Source organism: Nannospalax galili, unplaced genomic scaffold, assembly GCF_000622305.1.
Source record: "Nannospalax galili isolate Female #2095 unplaced genomic scaffold, S.galili_v1.0 scaffold257, whole genome shotgun sequence".
Classification (NCBI taxonomy): domain Eukaryota; kingdom Metazoa; phylum Chordata; class Mammalia; order Rodentia; family Spalacidae; genus Nannospalax; species Nannospalax galili.
This window is the reverse complement of record NW_008340854.1, coordinates 845,968-869,199: the sequence shown is the minus strand read 5'-3', so window position 1 is coordinate 869,199 and position 23,232 is coordinate 845,968.

Genomic DNA, 23,232 nt, shown 5'->3' with positions numbered 1-23,232 from the left:
CTTCACATAATTCACTTTCAAAATGCTTACCTAAATCATACAATAATTATTTCTTTGAAAATTACCTATGATCAGAAAATAGTAGCTGATTTAGGCGATTCTTACTAATCTTTTCTTAAATATAGTTTTTTAAAACTATAAAAATAGTAATTTAGAATATGAGCATCACAGTCTGGCTTTTTCTCATCCTACTGAACAAATAATATTCATGTTCACACACATGGGATTTTAAAAGTGGTTTCTAATCACATTTTTCTGAAGCATAAGTAGTACACCCAATGCTTTTCTTTAACGAACACTGTCGCCACAGGTGAAGTCTCTGCCAGACGGTACTGTGCACATGTGGAGCCTAATCCGTATATTCATTTCATCATGTCCAAACAAAAGGGTCTTTTGTTTCTTTAAAACCTGTTTTTCCCGGTCTTTCCTACGATGACACCACAACCCACCCATTTCCTGTGCCAAAAATCATCTTGTTTACTTCCCTTTTATTCTCCCATTCACTAACTTAGGAACAAATCCTGTGTTCTGTGTCCATGTGCAGTCGGTTTCCTCTGCTTCCAAGCTGCTATCACCTGGTATTGCGGTACTAGTTAACTGTTTAACTGGACCACAAGCTAACAGTTTTCTCTATATCACGCTCATCATAACAGTCAAAATTATGTATTAAAATCGAGATTATTAGCTTATAGCAAAGAATTAAGAACAGCATATGAGAAATATTTTTGCAAATATTTTATTTATTTATTTTAAAAATATTAATTTATTTTATGTGTATGAGTGTATTGCTTGCATTGATTTTTTTCCAAGAAATTTTTGTTTGATTTATCGTATTTATTTAATAAAATATTTATCATTTTCATTTTTTTATGTGTATGAATGTATTGCCTGCATGTGTATAAATGCACCCATGTCGTGCAGTGCCCATGGAGGTCAGGAGAGGGTCGAATCCCCTAGAACTGGAGTTACAGATGGGTATTAGCTGCCATGTGGGTTCTGGAAATTGAACCCGGGTCCTCTGCAAGAGCCTCCAGTTCTCTTAACCACTGAGCCGTCTCTCCAGCCCTAGTCTCACGTTTTGTTTTTTATAATTACTCCTATATCATTAGGTATCATTTTACATATGTTAAAAGCTAAATTATGTAAAGGTCAAGTAGTTGAAGATTTTAATTTTAGAAACATACATTGCTAGTTATTTAGTGTGCTGTGTGTTGCCTCACTGTTCTCTTTAAATTTGAACTACACATATACAGTCTTAAGTCTTTAAATAGGTTCCTTGCATCTTGGTTGTTTCCTACATCCCCTTAAATAAGTTCATCTAACTAAGCAACCAATATTTTAAGCCCAGGTAGCCCAACTTGAGGCTTAGACCATTACACTCTATACAACAACCTTAGACCATTACACTGTATACAATAGCCTCTTTTTTAAATTTTCTTTATTTTTTAAATTATTTAATAACCACATGATTAGAAGAAGCATTTCATTATAGCATTAACATATTCAATAACAATTTCCAGAGCAAAGATGCATCTCTTTCAAAACTGCATGTAAATATTTAGGTTCACAGTTGAATTGATACAATTATACAATATTGAACTCAGTATAAACCGTATAAGACATAAAATTGAATGAGGTTTAAACCTTTAAAATAGATCTCCATTACATTTTAAAATGTTTCATACAGAATAACTCATTTTTAATGCTACTAACAGATGTTTGCACATGCATCTCTAATCTCTACGTATCTGATTATTACTAGTCACAATCAGTTACCCTCGGATCCTTGGCACCTGAGTATGGCTATAAAGTCATGAGGTAGATTTAAATGGTAATATTTTTGCCTCTACTAATTAACATGAAGAAAAATTTTATGCTTCTTCTTCATATATAACTCATTTTTTATTTCATGATTTTTTGTGTGTATATTTCATAGAGAATATCCCAAACAATCTTATTCATCTATATACCCACATCCCAAATGACACCCTCACATAGCCTTCCTTCTCCCAACTGGAGCCCATATACTCTGTCATCCCTGTTACTGTCCACTGTGTTATTGGCACCCCCAGCTGTTCCCCAGTGCTTGTCCATCTGCAGAATCTAGTCAGCCTGCCTAGAGTTCCTTGCGTTAGGAAGATCAGCTTTTCCTCATCTAGCAGCAAGCTGTTGCCAATATCCCTTTACATAAGATTGGGGTCTGCTGTTCATTTTCTCAGTTCTATGCTAGGTTACTGCTGTCTGAGAGTCTCTTGGGCCACCCTAACCAACAACTCAAAGGAAGGTATATCCTGTCTGGCATTGTTTCTTGTTATGTAGCCTTATATGCATGGACTCTTAAAGAATTATATTGATCCCTGTAATCTTTGGTTATGCTTTTGTTTTGGGTGTTTAAGACCATGCAGTTGGCCCAGATTAACCAATTTATTTTTACCCTTAAGGTCCTTTGAGGTTCTTTTCCTCAGGGCTTGGGAACAGTCCCCTGCTCCATTTTTTACCAGTTCCAGCTATATGAAGATAAGTCAAAGATCCTACTCGATCATGGCTGGCTTCACTTGGAAGCATGGAGGAAATATTTCCTCTGTGTTGACCGTCCTCTTTGTAGACTGGACACTGGTTCATGTTCATTTCATTGGGTGTTCATGGCCTCCTCAATCAAGAGGACAGGTGACTCACCACAGTTACAGGACATTTTGAGAGATGCTTATAGTCCCCTGGAACTTAGTCGACCTAGGAGGGCAAAGAGCAAAAACTGTCCTTTATGTCCTTCTGACCAAATTGATAAAGGCTTCAATGTATGGCTGTTAAACATCCAAGAAGGATAGTTCCACCAGTCTCGTACTTTTAATTGCCATGTGCCACATAGATAAAGCTTGGATAAAGACCAAACACTCTCAGATAAACCTTGCCTAGATATATATTATATTCCTTTAGCTAGTTGTATGTATAATTTGTCAGTAAGATGTTCAATTAATATGGTTCCCTCTGTTTTTTTTTTAAACTAGCTAGGCATTATTTATCTCTTGCATTGTCTAACTTTTCCACCATGGTTTCCCCATCTAAAGTGCCCCCATTTTTCTCATTTCTCCCTTTATAATACCCTTCTCCTAAGGTCCCACCTCTCTTGAGCTCCTTCTTTCCCTTTATCCCCAAGGTTCCTTGTGCAACTTTTCCTCCCCCACCTTAAAATAACTCCATTTTTATCCATATAGCCCTTATTAACGCCTGTTTCTTACTGTTCTTCTCTTTCATATTCTTTCTTTTCCTTTACCTCCCTCGTTCCTTTTCATTACCCTGGTTATTGTAGTTATGTCTAGATACATATTCACTTATCAGAATTTGGTGATAAGAGCCACATATAAGGGAGAACATACATCTTTTTTTTTCTGAGTCTGCAACAGCCTCTTATATATTATTTCCTTCTTAATAATTTGCCAGTGTCTTCCATCTCAGCTCTACCAAAGTTCAACCCTTAGAAAAGTACAATAAAGTGAGACAGTGATGTACAATATCAAAGACTGCTGTGATATTCCAAAGAGTGCCAAAGCAAACTTCACTCTGTGAGACTTGAAAGTCTAAGCAAGGTTTACGGAGCATTTAGGATAAAGGCCATGTGTCATGGAGGCCGACATTCACATTTGTCAAGATGTACATGTTTTCTGGCAACAATATATATCTCTTTAATGAAAAAGAAAAAAAAAACGGGAATAATTTCTAGTGAAAATGGAGACATGGTTTTGTAAATAACTCTGGAGAGCCTAGGCCAATATAAAGCCTGTGCTTGTGAGAGCTATAAAGGAGGGACGTCTACATGCAGCAGTGGAGGATCCAGGATCAACACACATACAAATCATTCATAATGAGGTTTTCACCAGTACTAACTGAAGGCAAATCATTTATTTTAAGCAAAAAAAAAAAGGCAGTTAGAAACCCAGGAAAAGTGATAAATCCATTTTCTAGTACTTAGATTTTATCTGTGGATGAGTATGTTTCTACCTATTTAGTATGCTATATGCTGTTTGATTGTTCTATTTAAAAACAAACTCCACATACACTGTTGAGCTTTGAATAGGTTTCCTCACCTTTGGTTGCTTTCCTGAATCTCCTTAAATTGATTTTACACAATGATTCTTCAAAAATAGGTGACTATTGAAGCAAAGATCAATGTTTAAAAGACTCTAGGCTTTGTTATCTTTTCTAATGCTCCCAGTAATCCCCCCCTTTGTTCTAAAACAGCATTAAAGCAGTTGAATTCAGCAGACATCGATTCACCTGTTTGTAGCATAGCTTACATGAACTACATGCAAACCACAGAGCACTCTATAGTTTTTCCCAAGTCGTATCCACCTACTCATCTCAGACAAGGAAAACTCACAATTTTCTGTTTCTTTGAAAATACTTTGTATGCTACACTCTTAATCTGACAACTATAACTGCACATTTTCTCAAGCATAGCTACTCAAATTCTAGTTACCCTGAATTTCCACTTTATTCATCTAGTTCATAACGGTCTATCAAATGTCTGAATGTTTCTTTATAACTTCTTGTAATATTTCATGTAATATTTCTTTATAGTATTATGTTGAATAATTTGTAGACTTAGATTTAGGTCTTCCATGTTCTGCATGTCTGTTTTTGTGCCAGAACCATGCTGTTTTGTTAATATGGCTCTGTAATTTAACTTGAGATCCAGTATGGTAACGCCTACAGCACTACTCTTTGTGCTCAGGATTGCTTTGGTTATCTTGGGTCTTCTGTGCCTCCATATAAAATGCCAGATTTTTTTTTTCAAATTTCAGAGAAGAATGACAAGGGGATTTTGATTGAGATTCCATTGAATGTGTACATTGCTATGTAGGATGATCATTTTCCTGGTATTAATATGCACATCCATGAACATGGGAGGTCTTTCCATCCTCTGTTGTCTTCCTTGATTACTTTCTTCAGAGTTTTAACGGGTTTTCATTTAAGGATCACTCACCTCCTTGGTTGGGCTTAATACCAGTTTTTTGAGAGTTTGGTTGTTACTGTGGTTTGTTTGGTGGTGGTGGTGTTATTGTTAACCTTTTTTGAGGCTAGTGTTTATTCCCGATTCCCCTGATTCTTTTCTCAGTGTACTTGTCACTGATGTATGGAAAGGCTGCTGAAGATTGTTCATTCTGTATCCTGCTGTTTTGCTGAAAATGTTGATTGGTCCTGAGAGTTTTCAGGTGGGGATTTTATGGTTTATCTTTCTTCTTATTTAATTTCTGCAGTGTTAAAATTCAGTTCTAAGTAGAGATGTTAGAAAGAGATTAAAAGTTCACCAATTAAGGAATTAATTGTCATTCAGCACAATGTATTTAATTTCCTTTAGACATTCCCCTTTACAGAATTAATGAACAGTCACTACTGGAGAAGAATTTTAAATGTGAGATTAATTAGCCAATTTCCCAACCCAAACAGCATCTCATACTTATTGAAAATATTAGTGAAGATCATAAACATTATATACTTTTAAATGATTATTTATGCTGCCCAAATTATTTCAACAATTAGGAAAGTAAAAATTAAAAAACAGCATGGGATGGAAGGAGCACTCAGAGTATATTTTTTACACTATATGTAGTCTGTTAGAGCAATCTGTATTGGGTATGAGTGACATGTATATGATGATTTAATTCCAGAATTCTCTAGGATTTCTGTTACTGTATTTCTTGATTGTCTCATAGATAAGTATTTGAGGATGACTCAAGCCTGGGAATAACATATATAAGTTACTGGCTTTTACCTTCAAGCTGCTTATGACATTAGGACTTCACTAAAAGCTGCCTTCTTTACAGAATGTGTGCCCCCGCCTGCGGGGACCCTGTACAGGTAAAGCTCGAGGGGGACCACTCCCTGAAAGGAAAAATGGGCAAGAAAGAAGAGATGGAGCCCAAGCAAGTCCACTTGTCAAGGGTCGCTTTATTGTACTGCAAGCTTTCCTTATATACAGTTTGTATTTAGAAGGGTTGAAGAAGTTGGTCAAAGGTTACAGCATTCTTATGGATATGGGAGAGGGACTGAGCAATTCAGCAACAGATGTTCCAAGAGATTACTGCATGACTCATTTTTCCGAGAACTGTTTGCAAGAGGAAGAGAAAGATAACCTTGCCATAAATTCTTTCTCAAGGTTACTAGTGCAGGCAGAATGTCCTGCTTAAGTCAACTGTTTGTAGAGCTATATTATATTTTTTGGTAATGAATGTTGTTTCTCCAGCTCCCGACACTGTTTGCAGTGGTTTAGGAGGTTTGTATTTGCTGGAGGAAGCAAGCAACTAGGGGAGGGCTTTAAGAGTGAGAGGTCATTCATTTTGAACAAAAAAATTAAAATTATAGTATTATCAAATAACTAAGCAATGTGAAAATATTTTGTTATTACTGCACAGAGGGATTAATGAAATGAAAACTGAAAAATTACTGTGATCTTATTTAGAAAATCAATGGAATATTTTTATTAAGTCTAAGAAGGAAATACATTTCTTTCTTTCTAAACTCTAAAAACATTTCCTAATATTAATGAAAGAATTACTATTTGAAGCCTAGCTTAAAAATAAGCCAATTATATTTTCTAATATCATATTTAAGGTGAAATAATTGTGATACATCTACTCTCTTATTTTTATCCACCAAAAATATGTCTCTGAGGCTTTTAAATAAAAATTTCCATGTGAAAATGAGTGTTTATAACATCTTGAAACAATTTTGTTCACTTCCTTTTTCATCGAGGCTGTTCAAGAAAATGGCTGTTCGAGTTAAAGACATCATGGCCACATTTTGGATGACTGTTTTTTTGAGCATTAGTCAAGGTCTGCCTAGACACAAGGACAGCAGTATTTCTAGGAGTGGCTTCTGAAAAGCATCCAGGAAAATGTTCAGAAACAAATAAATAGTGTTACAAATTTCCCCATGATGGTAAAGTACACCACGCATTATATTACTGTATGACTTGCCATGGACATTCCTATGTTTGCATGAATGACAGAAGACTGAAGGGCATGGAAGCCTGGCATTTAGTACGACTGAGAATTCTACCAGAAGAATAATTTTCTGTACAAAATGTTTAAATTTTTGCACAACTAAATCTGATTAACTTTTCAAAATGTTTTCTGTCTACTTTAGCTGAGCAGGACTTGTTAGTGCTGCCTGTAATCCCAGCTCAGGGGTGTCAGAAGCAGGAGGATCAAAATTCAAGGCCAGCCTTATGTACACACTTAAATGTATTTTTAGATGGTATCCATAATTTGAAAACAGGTAACAGGCATGAGCTATTTATGACTAGGAAACATTCAGAATTTTATTATATATATTATATATTATATATATTATATATGTATATCCTCCAATGTTTCTTCTCCTTGTGAATAAATGAAAACCTCAAAACAAAATTAAACAATGAGAAAATCTCACATAGTTATGTGTTTTTTATAAACCACCATGATAGTGATTCCATTAGGAAGTATACACTTGCTAATTTATTTTAAGTTAAGCAAGTCTTGTACATATCATCCCTTAGTCAATAGCCTTCATGAATAAATTCATGCCTTGGTACATTATTTGGAAAACTTGGGAAATGTGTCACTGAATCAATTTCCTATCTTTGCTGATCCTGAATCAAAGATTGCCAACGTGGGCAGAAGAGAGAATAAAAGAAAACACGCAGATTGGAGTTAAATTTCAAAGAAATGTACCAGAAAATTCATAAATATCAGAAAATAGATATCAAAAATGACACATGACTAATTTCTAAGCCAATATGAATATTAAAAGGGAACTCAGCAGTCCTTCTACACCCATGTCATTGGTAGCACTTACAGTTATTATCAACATTTTGAAGAGTGATGTCTTTCTTTGATTCTCGCAAGCCCTCTTGCTTGAAAAGCCATTAGTATGGTAAGGTATAGATGAGAATTGTGAAATTTAAAAACAAACTAAAACTATGACATTTTTTAGACATCAGAGCCCAGAGGACCCCGCATTCATGTGTAGAGACACTGCAAAATGCAATGGGTAATTTATACTTGGGAAAGGACAAAGCTACATTGGCAAAGGGAGAAAAAAAGTTGGGAAAAAATGTCTTTTAAAAGTTGCTGTCTTAACGCAAAGTTTTAGAAAAAGTTTGCGTTTTTTTTTTTTCACTTTGGCACCTGAGGAGAAGAACAAAGACAAAATGCAAGGAGTTCATGGTGAGGAGGAAGGCCTGGAAGTCTGCAGGCATTGGGCTTTTCATGCATTATGCTCTACAGCAAAAAGGGAACAATGCTCTCCAATGTGCTTCCTGCCTTTCTGAGTAGAGTAGCCAGGCCCACTCCGGCACAGTAAGACTGTGAGTGGGAAGTGCTTTAAGTTCTTTGGAGAGATGTTGCATAAATACTATTATTAAAGCTATTATTAATGCTGGGCCCCAGTTTTAGCTGATGTCTTTCTAGAAGCAGTGGGTAGGCAGCAGACAACTTTACCACCCTAGGAGGGACTGAGCATCCTTTCCTCTTCTCTATGCATAGAAGATGAGGTTGATTATCTTTCCTTTCTTCCTTCTTCAAAGAGCTCAACCTTCCTCCTTCTCACAGAAGGCCAATCCTCAGAGAAAGGAGCAATCAGGCAGGGAATTTCAGAATATATCAAAGTGGCAATTTTAGTAAAAGAAATTAGATTTAATCCAGGACAAAGGGACTTTTTTTTTTTTTTAAACAACACTTGTGTCTTTCACATGCTCATTACTGTATATCTCTCCCACACACTGCAGTTGTCCAAAGGTGTCAGCTGACAAGGCATTTAGCTCTTCCTGAGGCAACCTTACAATCCTCCTGCTGCCTCTAAGTGACTTGCCTGGAGCTCTGAGCTGAGTGCTTATCTATTACATGGGATCTCAATTTATTCACACCTCAGTAGACACCTGTGCAGCTCCTACAAACCCAGGGTAATCTATTTTATTGAAATTGTTTTGAACTCTTCTTTCCTTTTTCTGAAGGAAATATTTCAAATTATATTTTTAGTGTCCAAGATTTCATGTCTTCTTGCACACATTTTAAGTTTGGCTTTACCTGGAAAGATAGAGAATTATAGCTAAAGCACATGTAGCTATAAATGTATGCCAATAAGAACTGATTCGCAGGAGAGATTCTGAAATGAAAATTCCTGACAAATGATTCAAGACTAAGATTGAACTCTACCGTGTTTATCGTACTCCTTTGTAGAACGAGATATTGTCTAAATTTCAAACTTTGAAATAATTATTTCCATCAGCATCCAGAAATACATAAAACTAGTCTACTTAAATTTTTGGTACTTTCTTAATTTGCATTTTTGTTTGTTATTTTAGGTATGATTTCCATGTAGCCCTATCTGTCATCAAATTCTTGATCCTCCTGAGTCATGGGATTAGAGGTGAGTACCACTATGCCTGACTCAGAATTAGTTTACAAGCGAGCCAAGCAGCATAATATAAAATAGTTCTCCAGTCAGCCTTTGTGTAATAAACTCTTTGATTGAAGACTGTTTTGATGTCATTTGCCATGGCTTTCATTTTAGAAACTGAAGGACTTAAAATCAGAAAATTGGAATCTCTCCTGGATGTCATATAAATCAAAATTATCTGATTGCATAAATTTTCTGTTCAATATTCGTTCAGATGTTATAGTCTCAGTTCATTTTATTTGTTATTTTTGACAAATGATTTATTAGCATCAATACTATTCATGAAATATCTTACCATTACAATTCTGAAAGAGAAAATATCAATTTAATACTCACTTTAGTTTTTGTCAAGGAATAACAAAATGGTAAGTTTTAGAAAATGTCATACAAGTTGGGGTAACCAGAGCAATTAAAGCCTCTCAAACATACTCAATTTTTCCTAAGACTGACAACTTGGTCCATCTCAAAACAAGACTCCAGATCTACACAGTCTGTGAGCTGGTCCACAAAACAGAAGATCATCTACCCTGATCAAAATAGCTCCAGTGATTCATGTAATGGCAGAGCATAGGCAATTGCAGGCTCTTCTCAGATCCTGAGGCTCTGGGGATTTTTGCCTTTGGAAGCAGTATGAAAGGAGCAGCAGAAGCCTTCATCATTCCCACCATCACCAGGTCATATTCTGAGTAACCACAGAATACTGAATTTAAAAAAAAAAAAAAAGTGCTCCAAAGAGTCTTCGGCTATGTGCTCAACGCAATGAAGTCCTTAGACTTATGCAGATCATGGACCAGGTCAGGGTCTTCATTCAGAGCAGCAAAGAGTTCAAAGGTTGGCAGCTAGGTCCCCAGATCCTTTCTCTATTATGTCCATCTGAAACTGAACTCACTGACCGGTACAGAATACCACCCAGTCCCTCTGCCAGTCATTCATCTAAGAGAGGTCTCCAGAGCCACTGTGTCTATCTCCCTTCCATACAGTGCTTACCTTTTCTGGAAGAACACCAAGCATCATGTTGCCAAGGTCTTTGTTCTCCCACTGGGCTCAAGTTGTACAGTATCACTCCACCTTGGGTGTCCTTTCACAAACACCCATCCTTTATGACAGACCTGTGTATTTGATTAAGGCATCTACCTCCTGAGTGACCTGCGGACTTGATAGATCTGCAGCCAGCTCTGGTTTCAGAAGCCAGTTACTGCCTCAGGAGCGACTCACCCGAGGCCTGTCTCAGGTCCTGCCACAGTGTCAGGGAGTCAGACATGCACTAATCTCAGTATAAAAGTTTATTCCTTTGAGAATCAGGGGAATCATGACTGAACAAAAATGAAAAATTTAATAATAAATGAAAGCAACTAATTTTAATGCTTGCTGTAAATATTTAGAACTTGCTGAAATATTATTTCAAATAGTTTATGAGAAGCCATAAGATGATTAGATGAATTTTGAAAGTTCAGAAAGACAGAAAAATTTAAATCTATAAAAAATAAAATGAGACTGCACCTTGACTCCCCAAGCCTCATTCACCCTCCCAGCTCCCCCACACCATCTCTCCTCCTAGCAGGGGCATTGGCACATTTCTTACATTGGCAACCCAGACCTCTGGACTGACCTCTTGGCCCAGACTCCCCACTGCTTCCTGATCCTTTGCATCCAGACCAACCCAATTCCTCCCTTTTGTCCCCAGGAGCCCTCGGGGTATCTTCCCATCCTCACCCTCGTTTCCACCTCTGGGAGGCCAAGTACCCAAGCTTCCTGGGGCCAATACCTTTCCTGGAGGGATCCAGTCCTTAGGCGAAAGCCTGAGAGCATCTGATCCTCTTCAGACTTGGGTCTCTGTGGGAACTCCTCAGCAGGAAGATGAAATCAATTTGGCCCCTCCAATATAAAATCAAAAGAGAGAAGTTGAAACCTATATGAACCAGTTTTCATGCCCAACAAGTAAACCACAAAGGCACACAAAGTTTACAAAAAGAAGCAGACCTAAATTTAACATAGAAACGCTAGAGTCTCACACAAAAATCAGAAGCTACAAAAGAAATCCATGTGTCAATGTCACAGCAAAAAATAATAACATGAAAAATCCAAATAATATATCCCCACCAAGTACCAACAGTCCTGTAGAGGAGTACAATGAGAACACCCTAGAGATACACGGGACATGGAATTCAAAAGAACAATTATAAAAATGAAAAAATAATTCAGTGAATTTAAAGAACACACAAACAAAGGAATCAAAGAACTGAAAGAAGATAGAGATAAACTTCTGAATTCATTCAGAAAAGTTAGAAATATTGACAAACAATCAGGCTGAAATTACGAAGGAAGTTAAACAATCAGCCAATTAGAAATGACAGGAGAAAGCCTTGCCAATAGGATAAATGAAATAGAAAACAGAATATCAAGACTCCAAGATAAAGTGGATGAATTACACCACTCAAGCAAAGATTATTAAAAATTTAAGAAAACATAAGAATGGAATATGCAGGAATTATGTGGCACCATAAAAAATGACCAAACTTATGAATCATAGGCATACAGGGAGGAGAAGAATCTCATGATAATGATATGGACCAGATCTTCAACAGGATTGTAGAAGAAAATTTCCCAAAATTAAAGAAAGACATGCCCATACAAATACAAGAAACATATAGAACATCAAATAAACAGGACCAGAAAAGAAATTCTCCACAGCACATCATAGTAGAAACACTAAACATAAAGAACAAAGAGAGAATACTGAAAGCTACAAAAGAAAAACAAGTCACATAAAAGGAAAAACCATCAGAATTACAGGTGACATTTCAGTTCAAATGATGAAACCCAGAAGAGCCTGGACCAAAGTATTCCCAGTTCTAAATGACCACAGATGCCAACCCAGATTAATTTACCCAGCCAGAATGTCTATTATAGTCAAAGGGGAAAGAACAAAAAATCTTCCATGACACAAATTGGCTGAACGAATTCATGTCCACAAAACCAGCCCTTCAGAACATTCTTGAAGCACTACAAAGAGCTGAAGAAAGGAATAACTATACCTTAGGGGTTACAGAAAGAAATTTCATAAAGGTATAACTGTAGAAATACACAGCTACACAAAGAATGTGAACAGAAATAAAAAATGACAGGAATCAGTACATATCTTTCATTAATAAACATCAATGGACTGAACTCCCCAGTCAAAAGGCACAGACTAGTTGAATGGATTAAGAAACAAAACCCATACTTTTGCTGTCTGCAAGAAACTCATCTCATTTCTAAGGACAGGCACTACCTTCAGGTGAAAGGATAGAAAAAAAATATACCAAATGAATAGTACTAAAACAAAAGCAGTCTTTGCAATTCTAATACCTGACAAAATAGACTTCAAACTAAAATTAATCAGAAGAGATAAAGAGGGCCATTACATTCTGATAAAAAAAAATTGGCCAAGAAGATATTTCAATCATGAACATATATTCATCAAACTCTGGGGCACCCAACTTCATAAAAGAAGTACTACAGGACTTTAAGACCCAGACTAATCCCAACTCATTAATAGTAGGGGACTTCAATGCCCCATTGTCTCCATTAGATAGCCAACAGAAAAGAGAATTAACAGAGAAACATCTGAATTAAACAATACTATACATCAAATGGGCCTAACAGACATCTACTGAAAATTCCACCAAAGCACCAAAGAATATACTTTTTATTCAATGCCCCATGGAACTTTATCCAAAATCAACCATATACTGGGGCACAAACCAAATTTCAACAAATACAAAGACTGAAATAATTCCATGCATTCTATCAGACCACAATGCAAGAAAGCTTAAAATCAACAGCAGAAGAATCCCTAGTAACTACATAAACACATGGAGATTAAACAACACACTCCTGAATGGCTCAAAGGAGAAATTAAGAAAGAAATGAAAGTATTCCTGGAACTAAATGAAAAGGACAATACAACACAACAAAACCTCTGGGACATGCTGAAAGCAGTCCTTAGAGGGAGTTGAAACCCAAACTCAGCAGACAACAAGAAATAACAAAAATCAGAGCACAAAATAATGAACTAGAAACAAAGAAAACAATACAAAGAATCAATGAATCCAAGAGCTCGTTCTATAAAAAGATAAACAAGATTGACAGACCCTTAGCTCACTTAACCAAATCAACAAAATCAGAGCTGAAAGGAGAAACATCACAACAGACACCAGAAAGATACAGAACATTATAAGGGAATACTTTAAAAACCTATATGCTATCAAATTTGAAACCCTAAAAATGGACAGGTATCTAAAAGCATGGGAACCACCAAAGATAAACCAAGAAGCGGTCAACAGCTTAAACAGACCCATGATACCTAAGGAAGACAGTAATACAAAACATCCCTACTTAAAAAAAAAAAAAAAGCCCAGGATCAGACGGATTTACAGCAGAATTCTACCAGACATTTAAATAAGACCTACATCCAATACTATTTAATTATTCAAAAAATAGGAATGGAGGGAAAACTTCCAAATTCCTTCTATGAAACCAGCATCACTCTAATACCAAATCAAGGTAAAGATACAACCAAAAAAGAAAACTACAGACCCATATCCTTAATAAACATAGATATAAAAATTCTCAACAAAATACTTACAAACTGCATACAGACACACATAAAAAAGATCATCCACCATGATCAAGTTGACTTTATTCCAGAGATGCAGGGATGTAGGTAAGTCAATAAACATCATAAATCATATAAATGGACTCAAAGAGGAGAACCACATGGTCATCTCAATAGATGAAGATAAGGCCTTTGACAAAATTCCACATGAAATTCTGTTCAAAGTCCTAGACGGAATAGGGCTGAAGGGAACATACCTCAACATAACTAAAACCATATATAACAAACCCACAGCCAACATCACTGGAAGCATTCCCATTAAAATGAAGAATCAGACAAGGCTGTCCACCATCTCCAGTTCTTTTTAACACCATGCTTGAAACATATAGCAAAAGCAAAAAGACAAGAGAATGAAATTAAAGGAGTAACAATTGGGAAAGAGGAAATCATATTATCCCTATTTGCAGACAATATGATATATCCAAGAGATGTCATAAATTCCACCAGGAAACTCTTAGAAATGATAAACACTTTTACTAAAGTGGCAGGTTACAAAATTAATCTACAAAAGTCCGTAGCCTTTCTATATACCAATAACAAGCAACCAGAGAAAGAGTACATGGAAACACTCCCTTTCACAATAGCTGCAAAATATATGTATGTAAAATAAACCTGACCAAAGACATTAAAGACCTCTGCAATGAACATTTTAAATCTTGAAAGAGAGAGATTGAGGAAGACATCAGAAGATGGAGGGACCTCCCATGCTCATAGATTGGAAGAATTAATATTGTGAAAATGACCATCCTGTCAAAAGCCATTTTATAGAGTCAATGCAATGCCAATCAAAATCCCAATGACATTCTTTACAGAATTGGAAAAAACATCCTAAGATTCATATGGAAGTACAAAAGACCTCAGATAGCCAAAGCAACCCTCAGCACTAAGAGCAATGCCGGGGAGATTCCAATACCAGATTTCAAACTGCATTACAGAGCTATAGTCATAAAATCAACATGGTACTGGCACAAAAATAGACCCGTAGATCAATGGAATAAAACTGAAGACCCACATATGAGTACATGCAATTTCAGCCACCTGATAGTTGATAAAGGGGCCAAGAACATTCACTGGAGGAAACACAGCAGTTCAGCAAAGGGTGCTGGCAAAACTGGATCTCTGCCTGTAGAATAATGAAACTACACCCCTATCTTTGACATTGCACAAAAGTCAACTCTAAATGGATCAAAGAAGCCTGAAACTATGAAACTGTTAGAAGAAAACATTGGCAATCCCCTACGAGATATAGGTGTGGGAAAGGATTTTCTAAACCATACATCAGTTGATCAGGAAACAAGGTCAAGAATCAACAAATGGGACTTCATTAAACTAAAAAGCTTCTGTACATCAAAAGAAGCAACCAAGGAAGTAAAGAGAAAACACACATAATGGGAGAAAATCTTCACCAGTGACACATCTGACAGACAATTAACATCCAGAATATATAATGAACTCAAAAAAAAACAAAGAATCAAGAAAGGAAATAAGCCAATTAAAAGATGGGCTAAGGAGATGAACAGAGTTCTCAAAAGAAGAATTAAAGATGGTTAAGAAGCATCTTAAAAGGTGTTCAACATCATTATTAATTAGGGAAATGCATATTAAAATCACCTTAAGATTTCATCTTACCCCAGTCAGACCAGCTAAGATCAAGAGAACAAATGATACCAAATATTGTAGAGGATGTGGGGAAAGGGGGACACTCCTCCACTGCTGGTGGGGCTGCAAACTTGTTCAACCCCTATGGAAAGCAGTGTGGCAAACTCTTAAAAAACTACAAATGAACCTACCATTTTACCCAGTTATACCACTCCTTGCAATGTACAATGCAGAGACATTGTACATCCATGTTTCTTGTTGCTCTTTTCACAATACCTAAGAAATGGAAGCAACTTAAGTGTCCCTCAACTGACAAGGCGATAATGAAAAAGTGGTTCATTTATACAATGGAGTTTTACTCGGTCCTTTCTTAAGGAAAGATGAAATCATGAAATTTGCAGGTAAATGGATGGAACTAGAAACTGTTATACTAAGTGAAGTAACACAGACTCAGAAAAATAAACAACGTATGTTCTCCCTCATATGTGGATCCTAGCACCAAATCCTTAAAAGTGAGTATGTATCCACATAGAACTATAAGAACCAGGATAATGAAAAGGAACCAAGCAGGTAAAGGAAAAGAAGGAATCTGAAAGAGAAGAACAGTAGGAAACAGGTGTTAATAAGAGAGATATGGATAAAAATGGGGTTATTTTAAGGGAAAGGGGGAGGTCAGGTTTTACAAGGTATCTTGGGGATAAAGGAAAAGAAGGAGCTAAGAGAGGTAGGACCATAGGAGAAGGGTATTATTAAGGGAGAAAGGGGGGAAATGGGGGCCCTTTAAATGGGAAAACCATGGTGAAAGGGTTAGACAACGGAGAGAAAATAATGCCGAACTAGTTTTAGAAAAATACAGAGGGAACCGTAATAGTCAAACAATGTACTGAGAAATTATACATACAACTAGCTCAAAGAATATATGTCTAGTCAACATTTATCTGAGAACCTTTAGTCTTTGCCCAAGCTTTAGCTACACAGCATATGGTAATTAGAAGTGCCAGACTGGTAAAACTAACCTTCTTGGAAGTTTAACAGCCATACTTTCAGACCTATACTAATTTGGTCGGAGGGACCTAAAGGACAGATTTTGCTCCTTGCCTTTCAAGGTCGACTAAATTCCAGGGGACTATGGAGCATCTCTCAAAATGTCCTGTAACTGTGGTGTGTCACCTGTCCTCTTGATCAAGGAGGCCATGGCAACCCCATCAGATGGACTTGAACCAGTGTCCAGTCTACAAAGAGGAGGGTCAACACAGAGGAAACATTTCCTCCATGCTTCCAAGTGGAGCCAGCCATGATCAAGTAGGACCTTTGGCTTATCTTCACACAGATGGAACTTGTAAAAGAAAGGATCCAGGGGCTCCTCCCAAACCCATGTGGCCCCTGAGTAACAGATCCTCAAATGACCTTAAAAGTAAAAACAAATTGTTTTATCTGGGCCAACTGCATGGTGTCAAACACCCAAAAGGAAAGAATAACCATAGATTAAAGGAATCAATATAATTCTTTAAGAGTCCCTGTCTATAAGTAAAGGCTACATAACAAGAAACAATGCCAGACAGGAGATACCTTCCTTTGAGTTGTTGGTCAGAGTGGTCCAAGAGACTTCCAGACAGTAACCCAGCATAGAACTGGGAAAATGAACAGCAGACCCCAATCTTATCTAAAAGGGTATAGGCAACAGCTTGCTGCTAGATGAGGAAGAGCTGATCTTCCTAAAACAAGGAACTGTAGATAGGCTGACTAGACTCAGCAGATGGACAAGCACTTGGGAATCCCTGGGGGCACTGACAATGCAGTGGCCTGTAACAGAGATGACAGAGTGTATGGGCTCCATTGGGGGGGTATGGGGGTGTCACTTGGGATGTGGGTATATAGATGAATAAGATTGTTTAGGATGTTCTGAATGAACTACACACCAAAAAAATCAATAAATAAAAAATTTGAGTCATGTTTGAGGAAAAAGCATAAAAAATTTGCTTCATATTAAGTAGTAGATGTGAAAAACATTACTATTTAAATCTACCTGATGACTTTATATCCATTCTCAGTGCCAAGGATCTCAGTAAGAAACCAACTGTGACTAGTAATAATCAGATAGATAGAGATTAGAGACACCTGTGCAAACATCTAAGCATTAGTTGCATTAAAGATGAATTTTTCTTTATGAAACTGTATTTTAATAATAAAATGGAGATCTTCTTTAAAGGTTAAAACCTCATTCAATTTTATGTCTTATAGGGTTTATATTTAGTACAATATTGTATAACTGAATTAATTCAACTGTAACACCCAAAATTTACAGCCAGTTCTGAAAGAGATGCATCTTAGCTCTGGAAATCGTTATTGAATATGTCAATGCTGTTGTAATGAAATGCTTCTTCTAATTATGTGATTAGTAAATAAATAATTAAAAGTTAAACAAAATGAATCTCCCCAATAGAAACCATACCATATTGACAAAATTATTCCCAAATGTCTCTCTCAATATTCCATAGACTGTGTGGATATGTTCTTGAGGGTACATGGGAAAATGTGTAAAAGAAATTACAGAGAAACTGCAAAAAATAATTTATATATTCATAATTTCTCTAAGCCTCTGTACTACAATTTCCCCAAAGCCTGTATGCATATAAAATTTATTTTCAAATTATATAATACATTATATCCCATTGAACTAAAATTTTAACCATTACTATTCAAGGTATAGCCTGTTTTATAATTAGTATTTTATTTTCTGTTTCCAGAAGGGATATAAGATGTGCTACAAAATAATACAGTACTGAAAATGAAAAGAAGTTAATTTTTTATTTAGAAGAAAAAAATACCTCTAGAGTCACATCAATCTTGTATTTTAATTAAAACAAACAGTTCTACCTTAAAATCCTTTAGCCAGAATTTAAACTATAACTGGGAGATTGTCCTTTGAGTAATAGGAGATACAAACAGCTATAGCAAAATATTCTGAACACGAAGATGATTTACTGAACATTTAAACTAATAGACAATCTTTAAGTCATACAAGAGACTGAAGTTCTGATCAGATAAATTGAAGGAAACAATAAATTGTTAGGAAAAATGTTATTGCTTTTATAATATGCTAAGCGTGATGTAAGAAAATAAAGATGTAAAAGCACACAGAACTTGAGTCTGAGTCTCAGTTAATTCGTATTTCGATAGGATCCACACACACCAGGGAATGTAAAATTACCCAATTTAATAATTATTTCTCGAGGTGTATATAAAGTATTAGAGAATAGCAAATAATGATCAATTAATTTTGATCTATTTGTGTAGAAGGACATAACTACCTCCAAAATAGCTGAAAATTCCTATCCAAGGTATAAAAGTAGAATGTTTCACAATAAAACTGTAAATTAATCATATGTTTTTGTTGGAAGAATAGCAGACAATTCATCCAGTCATCTCTTTGACATCAGCTTCTAGAACATACTCCACTTATGAGGTACCATTCTAAGCATGAGGAAGACAGCTCAAATTGGTCAGAATTATTTCACCTTCTGAAATGGAAGAGAAAGTCTTGAATCTGGATTTCAAGGTAAATTTGGGACCTAGTGACATGGTCTTTGAGAGTGAACCATGAGCACATAAAATTTTATTTTATTATACAACATTATTAAAATCATCCATAAAGGGAAGGAATAGATTAGAGAAGAGAGGGGAAAGTTGAACTTACACAACTATGAATGTCAGAAAAAAAGACAGAGGAGCTAAAAGTAAGTGAGACAAAACAGCCAGGAACTGAGTTCAGGGAATGGTCAGGAAACCCAGGAGTCCCAGGAGGCAGGTAAAAAAAAAGGGTTGAGAAGGAAGTGACAGGAGTGAGTGTATTTGGTCTAAGTGCACCAAGATTTAAGAAGTAGAGATTTGATAAAAAATTCAATTGATCAAAAAAAAAAAGTTTAAATCTTAACTACTTGGAAATTTAATATGTTGTTTTGAGAGCCCTTTAATCAAAAAAGGAAATCAAATATATTGAAACATTCAGACATCAATAAATGAATACATTGAAATTCAAACTCTATCAAAACTATGGAGAAAGAGGTGATCAGCTATTAATACTAAACAAAAATAGAAAAATAATATTAAAAATCCAAAACAAATTAAGAAGAGGAAACAGATAAATACTAGAAGAAACAGCAAGGGATGACAGAAATTAATTTTTATTCAATATACTAAATATATAAACCCATCAAGGATCTAATTGTGGAATCAAACGTGTCTCCAAATGCTTTTTGAAGTGGGTCCATTCACTGGAACTAGTGGCATGTTACTGGAAGAGAAAATTAATCATCAACCTTACGCAGCTATGAATCCTGCAAGGTACAATAACAACTGGCAATATTTGCATGCTGGTGCAGCAGTGGCATGAGTACTATGGGAGTAACCAATCAGTCACTTGCTACTTGGATTTACAGTCCACTTCATAAGATGGAACCCATACCTGACACTGATATCATGCCTGGGATATTGTGGCTAGGCAGGTCATAAACTATAGGGGAGAGCCTAATACTATTAGTCTGCTAAATAGAAGTAGTATTAAACTGAATCCTAATTACTTATTATACCTGTAGAATAATGCACCTCTCAACTCTCCATGGAGGAGTTTCCTTTGGCATCAGACAGTGGTTAACACAAAGACCTACAAGTGGCCAGTGTACAGAGACTAAGAGGTTTCAGAGTCCTTATCCCTGAATAGGAAACCTATATCAAATTTCTTCCTCCCAAGGCTCAGGGATCATTGTGGAAGAAGGGGCCGAAAAAATGTAAGAGCCAGAGATGGTGGATGACCACGGGGTAACAAAGTTTTCCAGTCAGCTGGACAGTTACTCATGTGAACTCACAGCAATGGTGATGGCATGCACAAGTCCCATATAAGCTCAAACTTGATAAAATACCAGCGTGGATGTAGAGAGGTAAAAAACCACAACCCTACCTATGGAAGCAAGGGCTGCTGAGAGGAGAAAGTTGGTGTTGTTTGAGGGTGAGAAAAATCAATATGCATATATGTGTGCATGTCTGTGTTGTATGTATATGTATATATATTTAAACCAAATATATTTAAACCAGATATTTAAACCAATGTGTATAAATATTTAAACTAGATAAATAAAATATTATTTAGCTTTGTTTGGGGTAAATAGGACCCTTTCTTTAGACTCGAGTTACTTAAAGTTCACTTAAAGTCTGAACATTCAAAGATAGCAATTATGCCATTGATAGCTCCTAATTTTAACTGTGTATTAAACTAAATATCTGGGATCAATTTTCAAATGCTTGAGTTGAAAGTTACTTGGGAAATTCAACTGACTTATCAGAAGTTAGATTATAATACACACAAAACTTAATATTGGAAGACTACCCTCATAAACTGTTGCTGCCACAGTGTTAAATAAACAAAAGCCTTAGTATACTGCTTACATTTATGTATTCTTTTTATAAGACTTATTTATGTATTATTACTGTGTGTATGAGTACAGGCATATACATGCTATGATGCATGTGTGGAATTCAGAGGATAACAAAACTCAAGTCCTTGGGCTTGTATGACATGTACTTTTACACCACTGAGCCATCTTGCCAACCTAATTTTTATATATTCTTAAATGATTTTTGCATTTTTTTAGTTAAAGGTGCATTGAATATTTCTCTTTATGGTTTTCTGGCTTAAGACTGATGACATCTTGATTTTGAAAAAAATGCAAAGGATAGTAAAGCTCTTTTTGTACGTGTGTCTACAGATTACTCTGGATTTAAAGAGATCTGCTACACATAATTTAGATTGATCTGCATATAAGAAATAACACTTTGGGCTTTTTTTTAAGTCTTCCATTCAGTAATCAATGGTTTTAAGATAGAAAGTATTTTAATGATTTTTTTAAATCTTCTCACTTCTATTATCTACAATTATTTCCAAAATGCCTTTGTTCCTTAAAAATGTGCATCACATGCATAAATTTACTTCCAAGTATAATTCTGCAACACAGTCTGTTCTTGTGAGTTTTTGTTGCAAACTGGTAATGGGGTGGTATGGAACATATTGAGCAGAAATCAAAATGTTATTTTGCATTTCTGTAAAATATTTTCAAAATTTCCTCACATCATCTGTATTATTATAGAACCTTTACAATAATATTATAATCATGAATAAAAGAAAGCAAATGGATATTATTCTTTCAACATATAAATATGCCACTTGAAAAGAACCACATTTTCACATATATCTGAGATCAAGATAGAATTAATTTTAGGTAACTAAAAATACATGAAATAGAAGTAACATTGGATTTTTTAACACAAACATTTAAAAAATGACTTGGCAGTAGAAACCTTTCTTTCCCCCAGATACCTATTTATTTATTAGACATATTCTATTTTCCTTAAAGAACTGATCCTCCAGACTTGGTTAAATTTTGGCAGCAAATAAAAAGATTTTCTCCCCCAAACTTCCTTTTCCCTTTTCCACAGCTGTCATCTTCATAAATCTGTATCCCTGTGAAATAATCTGTTTTATAAGGAGACAAGAAAAGAAGGGGGTAAAGAATGTGGTAAATAAATGTTTCCTGTCTCTTATTTTAATTATAAATTCTTTTTTACTTAGAAATATTTATGCTGAGTATGACATTTACATCATAGTTTAAAACAGTTGAGCCAATTAATACACACACAGGGAAAAACTTGAAGGAAAGAGATAGAGGCAAAAGCAGAAAAGAGGAGAAAAATAAAGAATAGGGCAAATTCCTAGTGAACTATAAATCTGATCTGCTCTGATTACTAATGGAAATTAAAATGGCTGGATCAGGGCAGGTTTGGCAGGATCTGGGCAGTTAAGTGAAAGAGAAATTCTCAATTGAGTGCAGTTTGGAAGCTAAAATATAGTAGAGGCAAATGTGTTCACTATGGGAAATAGAGTTGGTTTTTAAACCTGGTGCACAGTTTCTTCTTGAAGCTAAAGTTGGTCTTCACAAGTAAGTATGTACCTTATGAATCTGCCAGCAGATGTCTTGAATTTATCTTGTATCCATCTTCCAATATTGTATACCATATAATTACAACTGAAGCAAAGCTTATTTATTAGTTTTGCAATTCTATTGTTCTAAAGTCCGGATTGCCTTGACTGGGCTACCTCTCTGGGATTTCACAAAACCAAATTAAAAGCTCTGGCCAGACTGGGCTCTAGTCTGGAGTGTCTGCATGTTGCTCAGAGTTTCGATAGCATTCAGCCTGTTCTGCCAGTGTTTCTAACATCACTTTCACCTTGCAGGCTGAGATCCCGCTACCAATTTTGCTCTTAGATGCCACCTACACTCCTGTTCTTGTGGCTTCTGTGTCTTCCAACCAGTTGTGACTCATCAAATCCTTTTCATGACTTGAATCTCTAAGATTACTTTTTTTATCATGAGACACACAAAGCTCTATGATTTTCCAGGCCTTACTTATTTTTAGTGTTTTTAGAAACCTCCATGTTGATTTCCATAGGAGCAAGAAAGTTAAGGGTAAGGAGATATGGGAAAGGG